Source organism: Dermacentor variabilis, chromosome 9, assembly GCF_050947875.1.
Source record: "Dermacentor variabilis isolate Ectoservices chromosome 9, ASM5094787v1, whole genome shotgun sequence".
Taxonomy (NCBI): Eukaryota; Metazoa; Arthropoda; class Arachnida; order Ixodida; family Ixodidae; genus Dermacentor; species Dermacentor variabilis.
In genome coordinates, this window is record NC_134576.1 from 125,610,425 (window position 1) to 125,634,344 (window position 23,920).

At 48.9% G+C, this 23,920-nt stretch overlaps 1 protein-coding gene across 5 annotated transcripts in view; it reads right to left on the reverse strand.

Moving 5' to 3' along the window:
• The window catches only part of LOC142557432 (nucleolar protein 4), a 141,020-nt gene that overhangs the window by 15,568 nt on the left and 101,532 nt on the right, over window positions 1-23,920 (reverse strand). The gene's annotated exons all lie outside the window — the stretch shown is intronic.

Genomic DNA, 23,920 nt, shown 5'->3' on the forward strand with positions numbered 1-23,920 from the left:
GGCGTTCTCCAACAGGACGTGCACTATTGTCCTGAGCCTATCGTGGCGTCCGACCTGCCTCCGCGACATCCTCCGTTTCTAAACGTTCGCAACCCCTTTTCGTACCCGTTATCCGTGATCGCCCCTCGAGTGGACTGGACGCCCACCCTCGGCTGCGCGGATGCAAAGGCGACGCCATGCCAAAACGGTGTTTAATAAGACCCCTCGTCGATTTTTCTTTTCTTGCGTTGAGTGCAGTCGTCTGGGAAGATGCTGAAAGCGCCAAACTCTCGAATTTAAGTGAGGCAATAACTGAGGAGCGCTGCGAGGCTGCTCAATGGCTACTCCAGAGGTCAAAGATTGTTCGCCTTCTTTGCCCACTGAGGTTCCCTTTCCTGCATGTTTTACCGAGCTCCAGTGCACTGCTTTGTAAAAGCGAAAAGCGGATGGAGTGTTCGTCTCCGGGAGGAGCCGACTTTCACGCCTTCTTCGTCTTTCGTTTCTTGTGCCTAAAATGTCTCTGCCTTTCACGGCGTCAAATGCCGTCTACTCGGCTGAGTCGAGGTGTGGTGGTGGTGAAGCAGGGGGAACAACGAGTTCAGGCCATCGTGTCGAGGCCGAGCCCTTAAAGATAACCACCCCAAGTTTCGTACACCGACGAGGGTACATGGCGAGGGATCGCCTTACTACGTCGTATAATCAACGTCCTAGATATCCCAGTAGGATCGCAGCGACTGAACGGCACGTGAACGCCCCTTGTTTAGGATGACGTGCGCTTGTAACAATTGGTTGACAGCTGTGACGCTGCGGTGCTGCAGTTCGAGCGCGCCTCTTTTGAACGTGTGCGTGTGTGTGTGTGTGTGAGAGAGAGAGAGAGAGAGATTTATATGATTGCCTATGAGGTGGGTGCATTTGTGTTGCTTCAAGTGCGCGCTCGCTCTCAGTTTTTCGCAAAAAAGCATTTGGTCTGGTTCTTTCTTTTTTTTAACTAAAATATTGCTCGACCGTCTTTACCTTCCGTACAGAACTGTTAAGGTGGATCGAATTGGATTTTCAGTTTTTGCGTGCCAGAACCAGGCTTTGATTATGAGGAAAGCCGTAGTGGGGGACTCCGGATTAATTTTGACTACCAGGGGACATTTACCACGCCCCCAATCCATGCATGGAACACGGGCGTTTTTGCATTTCGCCCCCATCGAAATGCGGACGCCGCGGCCAGGATTTGATCCCGGAACCTCGTGCTTAGCAGCGCAACAATATAGCCACTAAGCCACCTCGGCGGGTATTGTTGAAGTAGTGCGACATTCATGACATCGGAAGTGACACTATGGCAAGCTCAGTGCTAAATCACCGTTTTGGCATCGCTCGGTTAGATATGTTTAGTTATAAGGCTCATATTTACTCAGTGGAATGACAATGTAAATGAAGAAGGCAGGCTTGAAAACGCAGAGAAGGAAGCAAACGCAACAGTGAACGCGTGTTCACTCTAGCTGAAAGCAATACTTTAATGTTTAACGCACTCCAGTACTAAATCAACGTATGAGTACTCTACGTTGGTTTAGCAACTTACCGTCGCGTGGGAAAGGTTGTTGTTCCTTCGAAGAACCACAATAACGACGACGACAACAGAAACGCCTATAGCAACTGATCAGAGCAACCAAAGATCCCAATGTCTCACACCCGCCATTTTAACGCGACAGCGTTAAAGAGCCCGTGTCGCAGAAAATCCGCCGTCGGCGTCCAGCGTGGCGTTTGACGTCACTTCGGCAAACATAATTTCGAACCAAATCCCGGACCACGCACATCCAACTACTTCCCTACCACCAACGTTGCCCATACCTCCTCTTTCAATCTTTATAAAGTTATTGCTCGGAATATTGCGAACGGCAGCCCACAAACAAACATAATGAAAAAGAAACACCGACAGAGCATGTCCTTTATGTTAGCTCTTCTGAGACTGAAATATTAAAACTGCGAAACAATAACAGGAGATCGACCCACGCAAGAGGCCGCGTTTCTACCAGAAAGCTCCCCTTCGTGCACAGCGTTCGCAGCCAGCGTGTCCCGGTAAACGTTACGGTTACGTAAGCTGCAGTTGACGGGAAGCATGACAAGCAGTAAGGGGTCATTGAACGCTATCGCGTTCCACTCTCAAAGGCGAAGCTTAAACGCCCTTAAAATTTTTGTTCGGGGTGGTACAGACGATTCTGCACTGCAACCTGGCAACTTCGTCTTGAAAAGCGGGTTACAAGGCACCGGCCAGAAAACACTGTAAGACACAAGCTGGGGCCAACTGGCATTTCTTTCCGACTTCGAATAAAAAGGGACGGGCTTGAAAAACGACACACAAGAGTCAACAACCGAGCAACACACTCTGCGTAAGAAGATATTCGCTTCGGAATCCGCCTTCTCGCGTCAAGATTCATCGCGTGTTCGCTCGAGAAGACCGCACCACCACCATGTTTCTCGCTTCGTCGCGGCACCGGCTGGAGGCAAGGGGGGGAGGGGAGGCAGGGGACGCTCAACTACGTAAACAAACAGCAATAGATCACCCGGAGAAAGGAATGGAGGAAACGATATAGCAAGGAAAACCAGGGGGAAGAAGAGCCCGAAAAGGAAGGGTGAGCCCAATGGAACGACATCCATAAGAACGCCCGGAAAATGGGCACAGCTTGTTTTTCACTTCCCCACCGTCCCCTTTCTCCTCTCGTGCCTTCTGCCACCGGCTTTCTCCTCTTACCCTCTCTTCTCAGTTTAGTCACCACCGCTCTCCCTTTCACCGTTAGTTCCAGCCTGTCACCAAGCGCGCCCGAGGACACAACGATCGCGAAGCAACGCGTGGAGTCTACTACAAGCGCGACCAAACACCAAAATAGGCAGGCAGTAGGAAAGAGAAGAAAGAGGAGAGAAAGAGAAAGAAAAAGGAGGAAAACCTGAGAGAGAGGAGTGAGGGGGAAAACAAAAGGAAGTAATAACGAAAAGAAGAAAAGGCGAGCGCGGAGCCCAGTTCCTGCACCCCCCTCCTTTCCTTGTTGCCCGTGACAACGGGCGTAGCGGCGAATCACGTGATATTTTCCCTGCCTTTCTACTCCCCTCACGACTCTGCCCGCTCGTCCCCAGACCAACTTTTTTTGCCTTTTTTTTTCAACGTCCGCCTCCTGTTCTGCTTACTACCACCCACGCTTCCCTCCTCCTTTCGGTCTGAACAACGCTTCTCTTCTTCTACATGGAGGAGTCAACACTAACAACAAAAAAAGATAACCACGAGAGGGAGATAAGGGGAAAAAGGGGAAACAGACAAGTCACATACGAGAGGCCTACGCTGTGTCCTGCGCCGCGATTATGTACTCTTTCCCCTCTGGACGCTGCTGCCGCTACGTCTGCTCGGCTTGGCTGGCGAGCTCCGGCGCAGACTGTGGCGAGTGAGTACCCGAGTGCCCAACCCCTCCCACCCCCGCGTCCCCACTCCCTCCTCCTATACCCGCCTCATCCCGACCGTGCCTGTCGGGGCAGAAAAAAAGTTTGTGCGCTTTTTTCCCGGGCTCTCCTTCGGGACGAGACAGAAAGAGGGCAAAGAAGTAGGAAGGAACAAAAACATAGGAGAGCTAGCGAGAAAGGCATTCGTCCACTTGTTGCTACACAAGATGGAACACGAAAGGAAAGCAGTGGCGGGCTCTGCCGCCAGAGCTACCGGGGCCTGCAAGACGGGAACGCCGTCCTCGCTACGAAGAAATAAAGGAAGAAATCCTAATGGCTCGTTCCAAAAGAACGGACCTGAGAGAAACGATGAAACGTTACAAAGGGCCAGTGGAAACGCACCAAGATAAAAATGTAACTTCTAGGGCATGCGTCCCAAGGATGAAGAAAATGGGGTTCCTTCTTTCCCCACTGAGGGAAGAAGGAAGAGCGACGTTCCCTATTCTTTCTCCGAAGAGCGGACGTTATGGCGAGAAAGAAGGTTTGCAGGAAGCGGCAGTATGAGACGTCGCAGGGCTATAGGAACAAATGTCTCGCGGAAGAACGAGTAAGTTCCGGGGATATGGAGAGGGTGGCAAGCGCAAGCTAAATGCCTGGCTGCAGAAAATTTAGTTAGAATACTCGGAGAGGGAAGCGCACAGCATGAAAAGCGGGCGCAGAAAAATTGTGACACGAAATTGGGGGAGCTGTTTCGTAGGGACCGACTGATAGTGGGGAGGGGCAAAGGTGGCGAAAAAGAAAAGACCCGCGTTTGATGACTGAAGTAGAGAAAAGAAGTAAGCGCGATAAAGTGCGACGTTTTATTCGAGAAAGTGCGAGGAAACAAGGAAAACGAAGATCAAAGAAACGGAAAGTGGGGAAGGAGCAGCGCGGTGAATGGAGCGCTAATACACTGCAACGTGTGCAAGCGCTAAAACGTGCTGAGAGAGAGGGAGAGGCGAAAAATTCTCAAGGGAAATGACAGGCAACTTCAACGCGCTCAAAGAAAGCTTGAAAGTGGGGAATAAACCCACAAATACACATATATGCGAACTATAAATGTGTAGTATACGCGCTCGCTACTTGACAGGTGAGTTACGATTCCCAAAACTACAGCAGACGGGATGTCTAACAGGGTGAGTAATACCGAAGGCGCAAAAAATAAAGAAAAAGAAGCAAAGCGGCGTTAAAACGACGTAAAGAACGGTACTCGGCGCAGCGTAGCTATCAAAGAAGGGGGGGGGGGAATCATTGGAGAAGCGAGCGCGTCGAGGTAAAATAATTTTTAAAAAAGAAAAGAGCCGAGCCCAACTCCATACCGCTCCCCCGGCTGTCGACCTGTCTCTGTCGTCATTTCGAACCGACATCGTTTGTTTGCTTCTGCATTACTTGGTTTTTTTAGGGTTTAGGCATGGGGAAGCACGTGAGGCACTGAATGCAAGGACACTAAAGCACTGCGCATAAAGCGAGCAGCTAAAATTTTGGAAAGAGAGAAAGGGGAATGGAAAATAAAGCTAAGAATACCGATGTACCAAAAAATAAGAAAAATAAATAGTTTGTGCACTTGTCCTTCACATTTTTTTTCGAAGTAGTCGCTGCCTCTTTCATTTTGCTTCGAGTGAGCAGCTCGCTAAGCACAGAGAACGCAGGAAGTCGGGGGGCGCGTACACATAGAAGCTGCGATCTAACAAAAAAAGCAGAGACATCAGAAAAACAAATAAAAGAAAACGGCACTTAGAGAGAAACGGAATATCTATTCTTGACTCGTGTTTATCGCTGGCTTTGTTCCACCTCCTAAGTGAAGCCCTTCAAGCTGGCCACCAAACCTGAGCGAGAGGCAAACGCAGGCGGCACCCGCGACAAGACTGCGCAGGTAAAATGTAAACGTATGCATACAGATGCGGCGAGGCCCATAAAAACGACGCTTTAGTCGAGGGCGTAATCTATTAGAAAAAAGAAAGCAATAAGAGCGCGAAATTCTTCCCGTAATACACAGAGCCGCCCCGTCACACACGCTAAAAAAGAAGAGAAAAAAAAAAACCCAGTAAAGTACGCATAGAATATGCGCGCGAAGTATTGATGCCACGTTAGTTTTAATCTTTAAATATGGAAGTGCCTCCCGGTTTAAAGTTAGGAGAACAGACACGCACTCCATATTAAAAAATTAACCTGAGAGACGGCGGCGTACACAGCTTTTGTATTGAGAATCCTTACCTTTGCTTTAAACGTAGCAGCGTAGAAATAACATGTTTTTCTCGAATTCAGGCGCCAACTTTGTTTTCTTTTTCTTAGTTACGGTCGTAAACGTATGCACAGTTAACCGACTCTCCAACACTACCACGCCAGCGTTTACTGACCGGCTCGTCAGCGCCTTCTAACGGCTCGAAGCGATGGGATCAGAAACAGCAAGAGAGATCAGCAAGAGATCAGCAAGACCTTTCTTAATCGTCGCTTTGCACCGTTAAGTAGGCCCTCACCGGCCTGCCAGTCAACATTAGCGCGGCACTGTTAAACAATCGGTCGACTATGCCTTGTTGGCAAAATGGTGACGATTGGAGGGTAAGGGGCAGGAAAGGTGTGGCGTCTCGACAAATAGGCAGGAGAAACGCCCGCACCAAGTGCGCGCAAGAAACACGATGTCCGAACAGACAAGCGGCCTGCGAAACGCTCACCAATTCAAATACGTAACTTAGCGCAAGTCAACACGCTCACTATAACTATATATATATATATATATATATATATATATATATATATATATATATATATATATATCCTCGGACATTGACATAATCGCTTTATGAGTCTGTGATCATTGCCAAACCAAAGTGCGGCAAACATGGCGCAGTTAAGGAAGCGTTTTAAGTGCGTGGCGAAATTAGTACCAGGTACGCTGCTTTTAGATCCGGGCGGACGGTTAGTCACGTGAATTTCTCTTTTTTCATTTTTCGCGGGCTCTGTACATCACCCCGAAAAAAATAATCGGGAAAATATTACCTGGCTGTAAACATGCCAGTTTTAAGTTTATTTCAGTATTCTACAAATTCTTCCTTAGCAGCACGCCATCCACAACGAGCGATGGAACGAAGAATGTTCGTCGTGACCTTAAGAGACAGGAGGACAGCGGTGTGAATTAGAGAGCTAACGGGTGTACCCGACATTCTAGTTGACATTAGGAGGAAACAATGGAGCTGGCAGACCATGTAATCCGTAGGGCGGATGATAACCGAAGGACCGTTAGAGCTACGGAATGGGTGCTGAGGGGGAACGGAAGAACGTTAGACGACGGCAGAGGATGAGGTGGTGTGATCCAGCTAGGAAATTAACAGGCATACCTCGGAATCAGCTAGCGAAAAACAAAGGTAATTGGAAGGAAGAAACGAAGGCAGGAGAGAAGGAAGGAAAAAGTGGAGAAGGAAAGGCAGGGAGGTTAACCAATTTAGCTCAACCGGTTTGCTACCCTACACATGGGAGCGGGATCGGAGGGGGGATGAGGTAATTGGAGATCGCCGAAAGAGCCCTTCGCCCTGCAGTGGACCAAAAAAAATATGGCCGACGACGATGATGATCATGAATTGATGATGATTACGATGATTGCACAGCATGACAAGCAAAATGCAGGCAATAATTCTGAATCTGACGGGATTGCGTAAAGAAAACTGCAAATTGTGAATTTGGCGAGAAAAGAAATCGTGTTATACGCGCGCTTGCGAGAACGAGGGAGCCGTTTGATTCGCACGCAAGGCGGAATTCACGGCATGTACTTTGCGTGGCGGATAAGCAGAGGCGAGGAAAGCGCTCTCAGCTTCATGCAAGATATATGCAAATGGCAGACACGTGGCGCATTCCCCCCTACGAAGCGGCAGCGTGGTCCGACTTTGTTCTCTTTTTTCAGTGAACCGAGAAATAATTCTGCCGAGGTTAAGGCAGGCAGGAGTTGTTGATAACGCACCTTTTTTTTCTCATATTGACGCATGATGATGCTGCTGCTGCTCTTGCTGCTAATAATAATAATAATAATAATAATAATAATAATAATAATAATAATAATAATAATAATAATAATAATAATAGCTTTGTCAGTAAAGTTCGAGGGCTATTTTTTTTTCTTTTCGAAGAAAAACTAGCGCAGTTTCTCCCGAAGAGCGAAGCATCGAAAGCGATAGCCACGTGGGAAAGATGGCTGATTCAAACGCACTTGTTGGCAATCTATGTTCAGGGTTCATGGAAGTTCTGCCAAAACATTCCAATAAAATGCTACGCAAAGGAACCCAAGATGCCTGCTGTTCTCGTCCGACGCGACCGCGGAGAACACCATCTTGAGAATCGGTCCGATTAATGCAAATAGCGTTCTCGGCATACTAGGAGCAGTTTTCTTTCAAGCTACCTAGTGATACCACCGAGTATATGAGCCGATCACGGAGATATATAGTGCACTATAGAAACGTGGGCAGTTTGCGTGGCTACGTGCCGCTCTTCCATGAAGCCTTTTTTACGTAACCTCGGCTATCTGCCACTGGGCATGTGCCTCTCTTCAACGATCCTTCCTTGACGCCAACTTGGGTCACAATGTATGTGACAGTGGGTATGCGCGGACTTCATGGCGGCACCGCCAGATGGCGCAGGGCGTCCATAGGGAAGCGCGAGAGAGGAACCCGGCTACAGCATACACGTCTCATACGTGACGCGCTTGAGCTATTCGCATATACTTGGATAGTCATCGTAGACGAGTTCTGCCCGAATCATTTTTTGATTACATTATCTTCGAATGGGGCTCAGTTTACTATTAAACAATGATGATGATGATGATGATGATAAAACAACTTTTCATGAAAACGGCAAGTGTCACAGGAGTTTATCTCCCCTCCCTTAGATGTCGGCTAGGAGAACTTCGATCCTAGCGGTATCTTCGGCTTGCCTGACGACTTGTAGTTGGACCTCGCTGTCTGAGCTGAGCAAGGCGGTCAGCCCCTGCTCCGCGTTCGTATACGTGTTGTTTGGTCCCTGCACTATGTGGGGGCAAGCCCAGATTATGTGTCTGATGTCCGCCCGCTGATTGCAGTCTTTGTATCGGTGATCGCCGCACTCTTTATTGCACCACACCCCGTGTCGCCGCTGTTCACTTTTACACTGTCTTCGGGATAGACTCATTTTACTCGGCCAGACAACAACAAAGCCGGCAAGTCATACCTCCGAAAGGAACGCAAACGTCCCTTTAATAAAATAATTAGGCCCTCGAAGACGGACATTTGCTGCGAAAAAGTTCACTGAGGTACACTTTGTTGTTTCGTTGCGTAATTCCAAGAACAATGCCGGTCACCAGCACATCCGTAGGGATAGTAGGCATGGCTATATCGACTGACTCGTCGGCCTTCCGGTTGCGAGGCCGACGATATATTTCGAGGTACTGGGTGAAGAACACACTCACTCACGGTAAGCCCCTCAACACCCCTCAGCCAATGAGTTCTGGTTAGATACGATATTCCAAACCAACCACACCGGCAAGTGGCCGAAGTGACAAAGACGCCATAAGCTAAAAATAAAACGAAAAAAAGAAAGAAAACAGGCTAATAGTCAGATTATGAGCAGTTATGTAGTATTGGTGCGTCTATATTGGAGCACAATCAGAAAAAGTCGATAAGTGTTCCAATTTCGCTGCTGCAGGACATTGAAGAAGAGAAAGTCTAAGAACGAGAGATGGTGACGTGAATAGTGCCGAGAAAAAGAAAAGCGCGCACTTAAACTTCAGAATGAGCTTTAAGGTCATTCTGAGTCATTCTGTGAGCGCTCGATGAGTGCTCAAAAGGCAGGCCAAATACGAAACACAGAGTTCATGCGAATGCACACGTCGACTTGTCACAAGGACGAAGGCGATGTTTGCTGGCAGCAGCGGCTGCCACGGTCAGCAAAATCCGGAAGGGTCCGCTAAAAAGTCTTAGGTTTTAAATCATTTACCCATGCGCCACCACCTTTCTTTAAAACTTCGCCTATAGCACCTTCCCTCTGTCGGGTCTGCAGCAGTCCGCGCCTCACGACACTATTGCCCCTGGAGCGCTACCTCCTTGGCACAAAGACCATTAATGCGGCAAAGCACGCTTTACAGGTGCTCTTTCACGTGTTCGACGTAAGTTCGTCAGGGGGGGGGGGGGGGGGGTATTCTGTAAGAGTGGACTGTTGGACTGTAAGAGTGGCTAGTGGACTGTTCAATTCGGCCACTGCTGATTGGCTAGGCCCGCTCGTCTCCTCCTCGCTCGCACAGCTGCATCCAATTAGCAGCGGCCGAAATGGACAGTCCACTAGGTGGACTCCATCAGAATACCCCCTAAGGTCAGTGAGACATGGGTTCAAGTGAACCACGGTAATTGACCAAGTCGGAAGAAGGAACGAAGTCTCGGAACCGCGTACAGGTTCTTTGTGTGAACCCTCGTACGGTTCCGAAACGTAGGCCCCTTTTTTCAGACTTGGTCACGGACCACGGCTCACTTAAGACACACTTTCGTAGACCACGTGAGGGTCGTTTCATTCAAGGCCGCTCTACTTTCCTCGAAAAATTATAACTTCTGGCACACGACAGCCTACTGCACTAACACACATCCAAGTTACTGCACACTACAAGGATTCTGCGCTACATCAATATAAAGCACCGACACGTGGTAGAAATTGAAGCGGTGATGATTGAAAGACATCCGCGAGGAAGCAAGCACAGAACAGTTGAAAGTATGTAAAGGCGAACTACAGTGAAATTTCAGTTTGACTAAATTTGTTATAAATGAGTATTATATACCAATTAAGCAATCTTGGCAAAGCAGCAAGGCTGTTAATTGTATAGTTTTCTTGCTACCAGCCCTTAAACAGCACCGAAGCCGACGACGCGTACACGTGGTGGTTGTCACTACGACGTAAGCCCCAGAAAGCCACCTCACATATTTTTCAACGCACCACAAGCAGGCGCGGGCGCCTCTTCATCTGGGAGGTCATACTGGGGAGCCGCATATTCTTGGCTGTGCATCATTTCTGGCGAGCGGTAATGGTGGCGTTCTTTTTTTCCAGTTTCGGCATCAAAATCCGCTATTTTAGCGAGACTTTCGTGAGCATCCCGCTCCTTTCTCAAGCGTGAAATTTTGCACAGAGACTTTTCTACATCTACACGATCTTAAACTACACTTTAACGCCGTCGAAAACATGGTTGCAGTTGGCCTTTAAGTGATTGACTCTGACTGCCTGGTGGCTGTTCAGAAGACTTGAGTGCACCCCGATAATGTTTTTGGTGAGTGCAGGTAACAAAGATTGCATGGCAGACGTAAGGTCATTAGTGTCAATAAAAAAAAGTCCACCATGCCAAAAAAAAGTCCAGCAGGACCTTGTTCAACACGTTCTTGCATGCTGATTTAAAGCACAGCCTGCTACATGATCCTCCATATGGCATGAAATTCGCCTGTATTTCCCGTGTTGTTTGTCAGTTCGGAATAAGCCGCTGATGTGTTCTCGCATTGCGGAGACCTTTGCTTCGCCGGCATTTTACGTTACATGCAAGACATGCAGCGCAAGAAGGTATTGATGGACGAAATATAGTACTAACCTTACACAAGACGGCGCCATATTCCAGCTAAAGTTATACTATGCTGTGCAAAACCAACTAACTTTAGCTGGGAGGCAGCGCCGTACCTTGTTTACCTCATTCACTTCGAGTATCGGCTCCCTCGTTGCCTTGTGGTACCTGCCAGGGATCATTGGTATGAACTCGCCCGAGACAAGATCACATTTTGCAACGTTCCCTTTTCTGAACACAGTATTAACTACGGATGTCCATAGAGCACCAAAACGTAACCATTGCTGCAAGGAATTGCTTTTTTATCGAGAGAACGAAAGCCCACTTCACCTACTTCAACGTTCGCTAGAACGCAAAAAGAGAAAGAAAGTACGTCGCAAGAAGAGAACATAGAGAGAGCGAAAGAGAGATAGAAAAAGAAAGTTCCTAGGTTTCCCCTTTCCAGTCGCAAAACGAAAAAAAAAAGTTTGGCTCCCCCACAATGCAAGTCCCCTTTTCTCTTTTCGGCCCACGCCAGCCGTCATGTCCGCTTTATTTTATTCTTCAGCAGCTTCTGTTTCCAAGCATTCGGGAGCGCGCACCATACTTCGGGCTTCTTTCCTCCCGGCGGCCTCCCTCCTACCCTTTTTGGGGATAAAGTTTGATGTCCCCACTATCTTGTACTTCTTTCCAACCCTCCCTCCTGGCCCCCTCCCCTTTTCCCCTCAGTCTGACTACACCGAGCGCATTCCGCCCAGGCTCTGCTGCTTTGACGCCGGCTCCCTTTCACCAAAATAATGAAAACAAGGAGCGAGTGGGCTTCATTTTTCTTTCCAAAACGCATAGCGTTCCCCCAGAACTGCTATCCTTTCTCCCCACGGTGAGCGATCCTTAACTGCTCTCCCCCGCAGCTCTCGCGATGGCGCCTGCTTCTTCGAAAAATAGAAAGTAGCAAGCTTTGCCAGTTTCTCTGACATCCCTGCACGTGCGTACCGCCTCATCACACGGCGCGCTTATTTGGCTCAGCCTGCAAAACCGCTGCGTCATCTGCCTGTTTATCTTCATTTATTTTTGTCAGCAGCTCCTCCGTGCGCGCTGCTCCCTTTAGTCCTAGCCCGCGCGTCATGCTGACTCCCATTCTTCTTCCCCTTTCTCAGAAGCCGTTGGAATCACTACCCCCAACAACAACAACAGCAACAACAAAGAAATGATAGCTTCAAAAAGAAAAAAACAAGAGATATGAGTATGGCGTCCAAGCATTCCGTCAGCTTTTTTGTCGTTACGGGCGTTTTCTCCCTGTTGATTGCTTTAGCTTCCTCACCTACCCCATCATTTTTTCTTTCCTTGTTTCTTTCCTTTTCATCACCAAGTGCAGAAACAAACTAGCTAGATCGCAATTTCTTTCTTTCTTCTCTCTCATCGCAGCGGTTATTTTCGGCTACGGAGAAGCGACGTCCTCATCAACCAACCCTCTTTCCCAATTTTTCGTTAGTTTTTCCCATATTCCCACTTGGCCTTTCTTCAGTGCAACGGGAAAGATGAGTGGGATGTTTGAGCAGCAGGATCAGTTCTCACTCTTTCTCTCCCTCCTTACTCCCCCCTTCCTTTGAATTCACTCGCATTCCGGTTTGCATTTCTCGGTGAAAACATCTACGTGCGCGTGTTTCGAAAATTCGTTTCTCTTCTCCGCCATCCCTCATCGAACGTCCTCTTCTTTATGTACCTTAAATATAACAGCAGACAAGCTACTCGTTCCCGAAATCATTTGTACTTTTCACCTGCCGCGCGAGTTCCCTTTTTTCCAGCCTCCCCCAATTCTTCGCCAAACGTCGCCGTCAGAACCGCCCCCCCCCCCCCGCGTAGAACTTTCCACTTCTTCCTTTCTATCCCTGCCCGTACGCGCAAGCTTTACCGCCGTAATTCTGACGAAACGCTTTTATTTGCTCGTTGGACTCGTTCCGAAAAATTCCTGAGCTGCTTACGTTCTTCCCCCTTTCTTCCCAACTTCCCTAGACTATTTTTTATTTAGCCTGGCATGCGCAATATTTATACCCCAAGAAAAAAGCACCGAGAAGCACGGTGGTAAAGAGAGAGCGCTAGACTGAGCGGGCCGCTTTTCGATCGTGTTTGCTTACTTTTTTTCTTCTATTCAATAGGCACGGACGAAATCCAACGTTATACCAAGAAAAGAGCTTCAGAAAGCGGAATCAGCTGGAGGGGAAGCGAGAAGGAAATGCCGCATCAAAACGTACGATGAGTAGGGATGAAGGAAAAAAATGGGGACGCATGGGGTAACAAGAAAAATGGATGAGGCGAAACACGTGTAATTCAAAGGGAGCGGAAAAGCTGCACAGCTCCTCCGCAACGCCGACTGTGAGACGTCGAGCGACTCGGGAAGACCGGCGCTCCGGCAGGCGGCGGACGATGAGGCAAATATAACTCGGTGAACAAGAAACCCATAGTTTCCTTATTTCTTTTTGCCTAGCTTGCCGATTTTCAAATCCCCCGATCTCCCTCCGCCTCTGTCGGTTCTTCTTATAGCGTTTTCTCCTTCAACTGTTTGTTCTAGTTTTATCGTTCCCCTCTTTTCATTCGCCATCATCCCCCTTTCCCTTTTACCCTCCTTTTTACTTTTCACAATTTCAAATCCGAGCTCGGTGCAGCGGCATACAGAAACTACGTTCACTGGCTGCAAGTGCTCCCTACCCGTCTCGTCTTTCTCGCTCCTCTTTCCCCCTCCCTGTTTTCCACCGACCTGGTGCTGTAAAAGTTTTCTTTCTCTGTCGTTGACACTTTGGAAGCTTCCTTTATTGCTGTTTCGCCGCCGTATGAAACCTGCCTCCTCCTTTGTGCCACTCACTCTAACATTCTTTCCTTTTTCTTCGCTGTGTAGAGGTTGGGGATGGGGGATGGATGTGCTCCCGGTTATTAAATCTTCGTTGCGCTGGCACAACCATCCCCTCCACCCTATTTTTCCTCCTTCGCACACCGCCCCCTACCTTCGCCATTTTACTGCCCTCAAAAAGAGTAAGACGTCGACAATGAAAGAGCCACTGCGGCGGGCACTAGATGGCGACGCGTTTGGAGAGCAGCTTGGGGGAAGTAAAATAAAAATGTGCGGAAAGGGAGAAGAGAGGAGTCTGGACGAAGAGAAATGTTTCGCTTAACTGTAACGTTCCCTGGGATCCCCTTTCCTGGAGCCACATTGCCTTTTGCTCCCGCTCGCTGGCATTCTGAGTGGTAACCTTTGTTTTCAGAGTTTGGTGAGCTTTAGGGAGAGGGTGGGGGAGAAGCGGAATGCGGGAAGGGTGGATCTGGAGAAACGAGCGCTTCAGCATTTCCAGTGCCTCAGTCACCCTTCTTCCTCCTTCTCTCTCTATTCCTCTCCGATGTGCGCCTTATTGGCCACCTCGCGTGCACTGCGGTAAAAGCAGCTCTTCTAGTTACCGGAGTTGACGAGCTTTTGTATTAAAACTGCATTTTTCCCTAGAGTTGCAATACTGCTTATTTTTTCTCGAAGAAACTACAATAAGGTAATTTTTTTTGTGTTATCCGTCTCTGGCTTTTGCTTTTTTCCTGTTTCACTCATCGTTCTGAAGTTTCTTCTACGAACTTGTGTTCCTAGTGCAGTAGCACCGGAGCTCAATTTCAAGTTCATCAGTTCTTCGAATCTGAGATCGAGAGAACAGAGAAGATAGAACTTCGAAAGAAAGGGGTTGGCCTCTCGGCACTGGACTTCGCTTCTCCCTCATTACGTTTTCATGCAGCCGGCTGCAATTCTCAGTGCGCAACGGAACCGAATCAGTGAGGCAGTCCACCGAAGTTTCTAGAAAAAAACGGCGCGCCATCGCCTTTTCACGCCTTTTTGAGCAAGCACATCCGCTCCACGTATATAACGGGCGCTATTTGAAACTGTACTACAGAACACAGCCGCCTCCAAGCATAAGATATGCGTACTTTGAAACGTGGCTCATCACGCGGATCAAAGGCGCGCACAAATCTCGACGGCCGTACGAAATATGACTAGCATTTTAGTGTTGATGCACGCTTGCTGACGCACTTAAAACGCCAGTCTTTCGATGGCAGTACCATTACAGCGTAGCAAGAGACACCTAGAAGTCACTGCACCAGTTTGAAGTTGAACCAGTCAGACCGAGCCTCGTGATGCCTAGGCATGGCGCGCGTAACCAACACACAGTTGGGTTCGATTTCTCTTCTAGTTATCCCGTGGCTGCGGACGACGCTCACGTATTGGGGCACTGTTTGCAGAAGCATCGTTCTTACCACGTGGAATCTAAGTAACGTTGCTCCACTGTCTGAGAGTTTTTCATCTCTTGGCCACGCAGGGCACAGGCCATCAATTCAATAACCACAACTTTTCCTACGCCGTACAGTACTTCTAGCTAAAACAGTAAAAGCTTTCCACTGGAACACTTTGGGAGAGAGCAGTTACAGCAATCAGGTAGAAACAGATGAAACCTAGCTTCTAAGCCTGCAGTGAAAAATGACTCCGCTGTAGCGTAAACACTTCAACCATCGTCGTGGTAACTCAATAGAGCGCGGACAGATGTTCTTGCTTTGAGCGAAGGCTCAGGCACCAGAACCGATCACCGTTCACGCCAGTTCCCGTGAGCGCTTTACCTCAACTTACAAGCAGCGATGAAGGAAAGAGCGGACTTATTTACTTTCGTTTGAAACAATCATCGCAAAATATATAAGGAACTGTCTAGGACAGCGAAAGTTCGCCGAGCGTTCGGGCGCTCTCCCCTCGTCTTCACTTGCCGCGTCAGACGCCGGCAAGCGCACGCGCTCGCGAGTGCGCGAAGGCGAGCGCGAAGCAGGCGAACAGCAGCGTGCATTAGCTGCCGTGCCGTGTGGGAAGTGTACGGCTTCGGCAGTGGCTCCCTTCGCTTCCCTAACAGCACTCAACCTCTCCCCTTCCGCCCACCCACGCAAACTCGCCAATACCCTCCGACAGCGCCCAGCTATGGGGAACTTTGTTTCCCCCACGCGAATAAGGAGTCACTGCTCGACAGAGTGGCCGAGCCGGTCGCCCCAGCGACCGAACCGAGCAGGGAAGAGAGGAGGGAAGAGAAAGGGAAAAAGAAAACAGTATCGAACCCGGCGCTAGTGCTAGCCGCTGCAGGGAAGACCCACGTGTAACGGGAGAAGCAGCACCACGAAAAGCGGCAGGGAGAAAGGCGCACACCGCGGAAGGGGGAAATAGGGAGAACACTAACGGCAGCCATGAAACAACAAGGTAGCACACCGAAGAAAGAAAAGACGCAAAAATGAAAACAAATATAAAGGCAGCTCAAAGCAAAAGGGACAGCCCGACGACCTCCTACCTCCCTCGATGTCCGGGAAAGTTTTTATCCTCTCCCGTCTTCCCCCCGCGACCACTCATTCTGCTCTTCCTGCTACCCCCTACACACGCCGCACCCCACCCGACGACTTCCCATTTCCCCCCACCGCTGCAGAGAAGAAACTTCTTGCTCTCCCGCGCGTTCCCGACCCGGTTAGAGCGTTGGTGGAGTGCTTCTTTCGATCTGCCAGGCGGTTTCTCTCTCTCTTTTCCCCCATGCAACAAACCTCCTTTTCTCCTTCTCGGGCCAGCCCTTCTCCCCAGGCTTCAACGCAGTCTTCGCGAACGCCCCAGGCTTCGACGTGCGCAACCAGTGGTTTTTATTTTTGCTACAGTTTCATCCCCTTCCCTCCACCTCTTACCTTCGTTTTCTTCTCTGTGTTCCAAAATCCTCACCGCCCCCATTCACCCATTTTCCCTTCATTTCTCTTACAGTAACTCACAGTATCGCATCTCTTGATTTTTTTTCCATTGTGTTCTCTCTTTCCAAAAGCATGTGCGCCCGGGGAGCGAGGCTCTGCCTTTTCACCTCCTCGCCGCCGTGACCCGTTTTCGCCATCTTTCATTCCGGCGCGCTCCCGTCTTCGCTCGCTCCCCAAACTTCCCGACGACGGCGCTCAGGAACACCGAGGCGGGCAGACGCCATATATATAGTTGTAAGCTCGTCCTCGTTATTGTAGCTTTCCCTTTATTTCTTTATTTCCGGCGCCCGTTGAGCGCCCGCTCTTTCCCTCCCTCCCTCGCGTGAGTCCCTAAATCTGCTTCTCTTTGGCCGGGCGCGCCGCCTCGAATCTTCCCTTCCGCGTCTTCATTTTTTTTTGTCTTTGGCCCGGATAAGCACTTTATATACAGACACAGCCACGCGCCGCTGTCTTTTCTCTCTGTTGCCGATTCCGTCGTTCCTTTCCCGATTGCTTTCCCCAACGTTACCCCCCACTTTTCCCCGCTCACGTCAGGGTTTCAGCGCTTCTTTCCCTCGGTGCTTTCTGCTCTACAGTCGTGTTCACTCTTCGCCTCCTGCACAATCCCCTCTTCCATAACTGCGCAGGTCGCTCGACTGCCTTTGTGCTGCGTTGAGTGCGGCTGACAAAAGTTGAACTGCGCTTACGTCTTCGGGCACAAACCCGAACGCGACTCGCTGGCTTGCCTTTCAGCTCTTGAATCTTTTTTTCCGTGCCCTATGCCATTTCTTCCCGCTTTTGTTTTACTGCTCGTGGCGCCCCATCTCCCCGTTCCAACGGGAGTATAAGCATTAGTTCCCTGCCATGTTCACTTTCGGATTTCCTTTTTTCCTTTCCTTCGGGCGGTAGACTCCGTGCATCGGCCTTGTTGTTTTGGTGTCACTTCCACGTACGACCTCAATCCAATCCTTTGAGTCACCCGCTTTCCCGCTCCCTACCGTAGGAGGATTTCCAGCGAGTTCCTTTTCCGTTAGTTCGCTTTCCCCTAGTCTCGCTTTCCTCGTTTTTCCCCATTTGCCAGAAGTTGTGTTCCCAAGGTCCTCTCATGCTTCCCCTGAGCTTTTGCGCAGGCAGTGCGTCTTCATGTCCCTCCGAGCTTTGGCAAGCGGCACCTTCCAATACAAGCTTTACAGGAACACTAAACAGGAGTTGTATTAACCACTGGAGGCACCAATTAATTCTGTCTATTGAAAATTTATTATGCCAACGTTTGCTGCGTATTTGCTAACGTTACAAGCGTACACCGGCAAAACAGATTATGAATTTTAAATTCCTCCCCAAGTTTTGTTAAGTTGACAGAACGTGTACTATAGGTACTCCTCTAGGCACGTCGAGTAAATATAAAGAAATCAACTTTTTCGTGTCCAGCGTAGATGGAAAGCATGCAACCGGAGCCATGAAGAATATAGGTGATGCAATACATTGTCAGAAACAATGAAAGAAGCGAACCCACTGTGCAAAGACATACTGGCAACGGGAGCAAACACGCATTAAAAAGTTAAGTTCTGGGGTATAACGTGCCACAAGCAGGATATGATTATGAGGCACGCCGTAATCCGGGACTTCGGATTATTATTGACAGCCTGGGGTTCTTTAATGTGCAGCCAATGCACGGTACACGGGCGTTTTTGCATATCGCACTCACGGAAATTCGGCCGCCGCGGCCGGGATTCGATCCCGCGCCCTCCGGCTTCGCAGCGCAGCGCAAAAGCCACTACACCACCACGGTGGGTATAAACACTCATACATATGTCTACCTTCCAACTCATTTCACTGAAACCACTTCGTACATATTGACCCAACAGACAATCAGGGCAAGGAAAGCGTTGAGTGAGTTGCTTGTTTTGCATGACTTGCAGAAATAATAACACAAAAAGAAATTCAAGCGGCGAAAAAAACTACTTGCCGCCGGTGGAAACCGTATATGCAACACATCTGCCGCCTTAATCTTGCCATTTATCAACAGATTTCATAGTTTCATTGTCAGTTGGCTTCACACGGCAGTAACAAAAACCAGGAGACTCGGTTCCCCTATTTCTCGTTCTTTGCACATATTATTCACACATGCGGCGAAAGTTCGAATGAGAAGTGTCTCAAGATGCTTGCGATACATCTTAGACATAATTATTTTCATCAATGATATTGCTTTTAACGCGTTATCCTGGCGTGCACAATTGGGCCCAAAGCGTCAGAAGGCTATAGCTGGGAATGGTCACTTACGGAGATATCACTTTCAGTGCGACGGTCCCCTACGCAGATATCACTTTTAGTGCGACGGTCACTTACGGACATATCGCTTTCAGTGCGGCGGTCCCTTACGGAGATATCACTTTCACTGCGACGGTCACTTAAGAACAGATCGCTTTCAGTGCGGCGGTCCCTTACAGAAATATCACTTTCAGTGCAACGGCCACTTGCGGAGATATCACTTTCAGTGCGACAGTCCCTTACGGAGAGATCACTTTCAGTGCGGCGGCCACTTACGGTGATATCGCTTTCAGTGCGACGGTCCCTTACGGAGATATCACTTTCAGTGCGACAATCCCTTAAGGACATATCACTTTCAGTGCGACGGTCCCTTACGGAGATATCACTTTCAGTGCGACGGTCACTTAAGGTCATATCATTTTCAGTGCGGCGGTCCCTTACGGAGATATCACTTTCAGTGCAACGGTCACTTACGGAGATATCACTTTCAGTGCGACGGTCCCTTACGGAGATATCACTTTCAGTGCGACGGTCACTTAAGGTCATATCACTTTCAGTGCGGCGGTCCCTTACGGAGATATTACTTTCAGTGCAACGGTCACTTACGGAGATATCACTTTCAGTGTGACGGTCACTTAAGGACAGATCACTTTCCGTGCGGCGGTCCCTTACGGAGATATCACTTTCAGTGCAACGGTCACTTACGGAAATATCACTTTCTGTACGGCGGTCACTTACGGAGATATCGCTTTCAGTGGCTAGCTGAGCGAAACCGCATGAGCTGATTGGCTGGTTGGGCGCCGCGCCGCGCGAAAGCAATAGTATCGCCGAAAGTGATCGTCCTCCGTATTGGTTAATCACGCTTCTGTACACTTCTGTAACGTAAAAAGAACCACTCTTATTCTGAGAGGAGGGTCGATAAGCTACAAGAGGATTAAAAAGAAGGAAAAACCGGCCGCGACTCCGCCCCTTAGTACCCCGCATCCGATCACCACGGCGTAACGAATACTGACGTTTTCACGGGTATCGTTTCACGTATCTAAACTGACTACATTGCAATCTAAAAGGGCCAGAGGCCACCTATATACTCAGCTTTTTCTGAACCTTCCTCTGCCCAAATGACAGAAATAAGGGATACATTATAATCAGTGCCAACGCAGCCGCATCCGCACGAAATTCAAAATAAAAAAAGGGGGGGGGCGGGGGGGGGGGAGCCTTGTTTTAGTTTTTATCAGTTAGCTATTTTCCTGTCAAATATATGCTAATGCGATTATTAAAGACCCCTTCCTCAGAGTAAACTCAATCAGTGCTGGTGTGTATAATGTCCCCTCTCAGAGACTGAAGTATATTTTGCAATGGCGGACGCTTTCAGCCATAAGCCATTGCCATGACTTCGCCGACTAGATAACGGCACTTGCTTAGATATGTATTCCTAAAATCATAGCGCGGAGTACACGTTGTCGGAAAGCACTGTTGTGCGACCAAGTGTACGTATGGCAATTTCTGCAAGTACTAAACAGAAAATCGGAGGACATACGCCATTTACTCGAGAGAGTGACTACTCAATGTGAAACAACTACGTACCGTAGAATGACAAATCTGGCTGGTTTACGAAGTACGGCTGAACGAATTTAGCAGTCGTTTTACTGCAGAAAGCACAAATACTGCAGTGTACTGCGTACTTAGTGCAAAACGCACGTCTGTGGCATGGCATAGCTGCGGTTGTTTACGTTCAGTAACGAGCGCTTTGTCTCGCTTGCTCCTTCAAAGCACAATAGACACCCTTATTTTTCGTGCACGTCATATATCACATCCGACAATTGCTGAAAAACAATCTTGACAGTATCTTCCTTTACATTATTCTCTCGTGTGACTCATACATGACGGCGCTAGTGACTCTGTCTTAAGTTATACAAAATGTACAAAATGAAATGCAGATCAAGCACACATGTTGCGATTTTTTTATGTCAAACGAAGCTTTCGCGACGCGCCTAATCAAATCCTGTACAACTAACGGCAATGCCCACACTTGCGCTTCCATTATTCCCACGCAACGTGTAGTAATTATCTCAGGCAACATTTATCCATCATCGAGGTCATAACTTTAATATCATGCAATTTATATGTTTGTGAACTAAACCGCTCACAAAGACGCCAAAATGAAAACAAGGAAATCAGGGAGGATGCACACTGTGAGACGTTTACGCAGGTAGTACGTCAAGAGGACGAAGGCGATGTATGATGACGCTTGTTCACGGAAGATGGTGATGGCGGGTTTGTGTACAGAGACGTACGGCGCATATTTAGCTACGTTTAAGGATTGTGTATTCGTATCGAAGTGGCCCGCGAACCCATTACGGAGGATTGGTAAAGAGCGGTCGTGCATCCAGCGGCACACACCATGTTGATAAATAAATGAAAAGCGTGCAAATCGAAGAATCCATTGACCATGTTGTGCCATTTCCGCTAACAGGTAGGTAGGTGTTCTTTAGCGATACCCGGTGAGCCGGCACGGTCTTTTTAAAGGTGAATGCCGGAATTTGAATTTGCGCTTTCGTTCCGCAGAGCAGAGGTGTGCGTACTCGCGCTACATCGTCGGTCAGCGTACAAGGGTTACATAAGCCCGTCAACATAAGCGCGCATAACCGTTGTATATATATCCGCAAACATACCTACCGGGACACTGACCTACACAGTATACACAGAGCGGGCAAACTTCTCTATAAGAAGGCCCGAAATTCCATGACGTTGTTTGAGCTCCTGTGTGTCTGTTCCTCCCTGCTATGCATTCTCAGAATGTCTTAGGGTCCCTTTAAACAACAATGACAACAACCTCAAAAACTCCAACCCTCCCCCGCCCCCCCCCTCCCCATGGTCTACGGCCGCCAAACTAAGGGTCGTTATCGAACCCCAATTAAAAGCTATAAATCAATTTAGACTGATAAACTGTTGTATTTTGCGGTGTCGGCTTCATTACTAGAAAAGAAAGTAAGGTTACAAGTTGAAATTTCTTGAATTACGCGCCGATACCCCAGCGCCAGTGCGTCCGTGTGACGCCAAGGATTTAACAATAAGGTGTGACTGCAATATCTATCATACGGACACTCTAGGCGCATTTCCGCCGTCGGCATTGGCGCGATGCGCCGTATAATGTCCAAGTGCGATAACAACGCGGCCGCGCGCCATGTGCTGTGGGCGCGAGTGAAAGCGCGCGAAGGTGAGCCGAGAAGGATGGTGACACCATTTCGCGCGCGCAAGGCTGCAGGAGGAGGGGGGAGGGGCTCTACTCCGCCGGCGGCTAGAGTTACGAGTAACTCTAGCGGCGGCTCCGTAGGCGCGTCTGATGGCCGCACGGGCACTATATTGAAAGCGATCTGCGATGGGTACAGAGTCTAGGCACACCGAGGGCTGATGGTTTCGTGTGCGTTGTGTTCTCGTCGCTCAGTATGCGTTGAAGAGATAGCGCGAAAGTCGCTTCGCTCGCTACTGCTGCCGCGCTTCCTCACACCAGCGTTTTGACAGCGAGTGTACGCGGTCGTCGAGTGAGGTGTGTTCCTGTTTGCCTGTGCGCGCGTGACACCATGCATGCTTGTTAATTTAGTGTGTTTATACAGGTTTATACGGCCGACAAAACCTTGCGGCCGATAAATCTCTACTTCGTACAGCTGTCTAATCATTTGCTATCGCAATCGATGCCATACGCATTTTGGGCGAAACTTGCGATATTTTTTTCGTGCTCGGGGCCACTGTACTTTAGTAAATGCTCCTGAACCTTGCTAAGTAAAGCTCTGGCTCTTCTAGAATACGATGCCGTTGAGGCTTAGTAATAAAGGAAAAAAAATTAGCTACGCCCGAGCAGCCGTCTTTAAAATCAACGACACGACAGCGAGCTGGTGCGAGAAGCGCAAGGCGGCATCACCAGTCTTCTATCGTTTCTTTACACTTGTTAAAAAATTTTTTTTTCATTCTTCTTCTGGCTAACCAAGCCTCATTTCGATGTCAGAGCGGCATTGCGCGCAATTGTAGAGAGAGGTAATTTATAACTACAACCCGAATAGCATATCAACGTAAATGTTCCAATTTAGAAAGAAAAAAAGAAAAAAAACTCGGAACGTCTCGCTCAATCGACGGCGAGGCGCCGAAGGTGAGACGAACGGGAGAGGGAGACACAATGGCGTATGTACAGGCGGCGAAATGGCGGGGGCCCGAGGCGGCGGCCGGTGTCTCCTCGAAAACACTTCGCGAATCTCCGCAGCGACGACGACAGCTACTACGACGCGGCGGCGGCGCCACTCTAGTCCGTCGTAGCGGGCGCTTTCGCTCAAAACGCCCTTTGAGAAGAGAGAGAGAGCCAGAGAGAGAGAGAGAGAAAGGAGCAGCAACAATATCCCCGGCGAGGTAGGTAGCTGCCAATGCTTGTTGTCGAATATATGTGTGTGCCCTTTTCGCCAAACGCGGCGGGCGGGCGGGCGGCGGAGAACCGGCGAGAAGCCAGATGTAGAAAGAATGAAACACGCCGTTTCGATTCTCCGAAAAAAAAATATAGATAAAATATAATAAAAGCAACAGACTGAGAAGTACCGTATCTTCCAGAATGTAGTCCGCGGGCTATTAACCCTTCCCCCGTCCCCCGGAAACCCAAACGCAGACCCCCCCTCCCCCCGCTGTAGCACAGTGACTGGCGCTGCACGCCTTGGGACTCGAGGTCGCCGGTTCGACTTAGATGTGGGCGAAATGGGGTGAAAACGCGTAAAAATAAACAAAGAAAGAACAGATGAAGAAAAAAAAAATGAGCGTGCGCTTAGAGTTACGTGCACGTTAAAAAACAAAAAACACGGGTGGTCGAAATTTATCTGCAGTCACTCACCGTGGCGTGCATCACAATCGCATTATGGTTATGGCACGCAGTAAAAACCGATAATT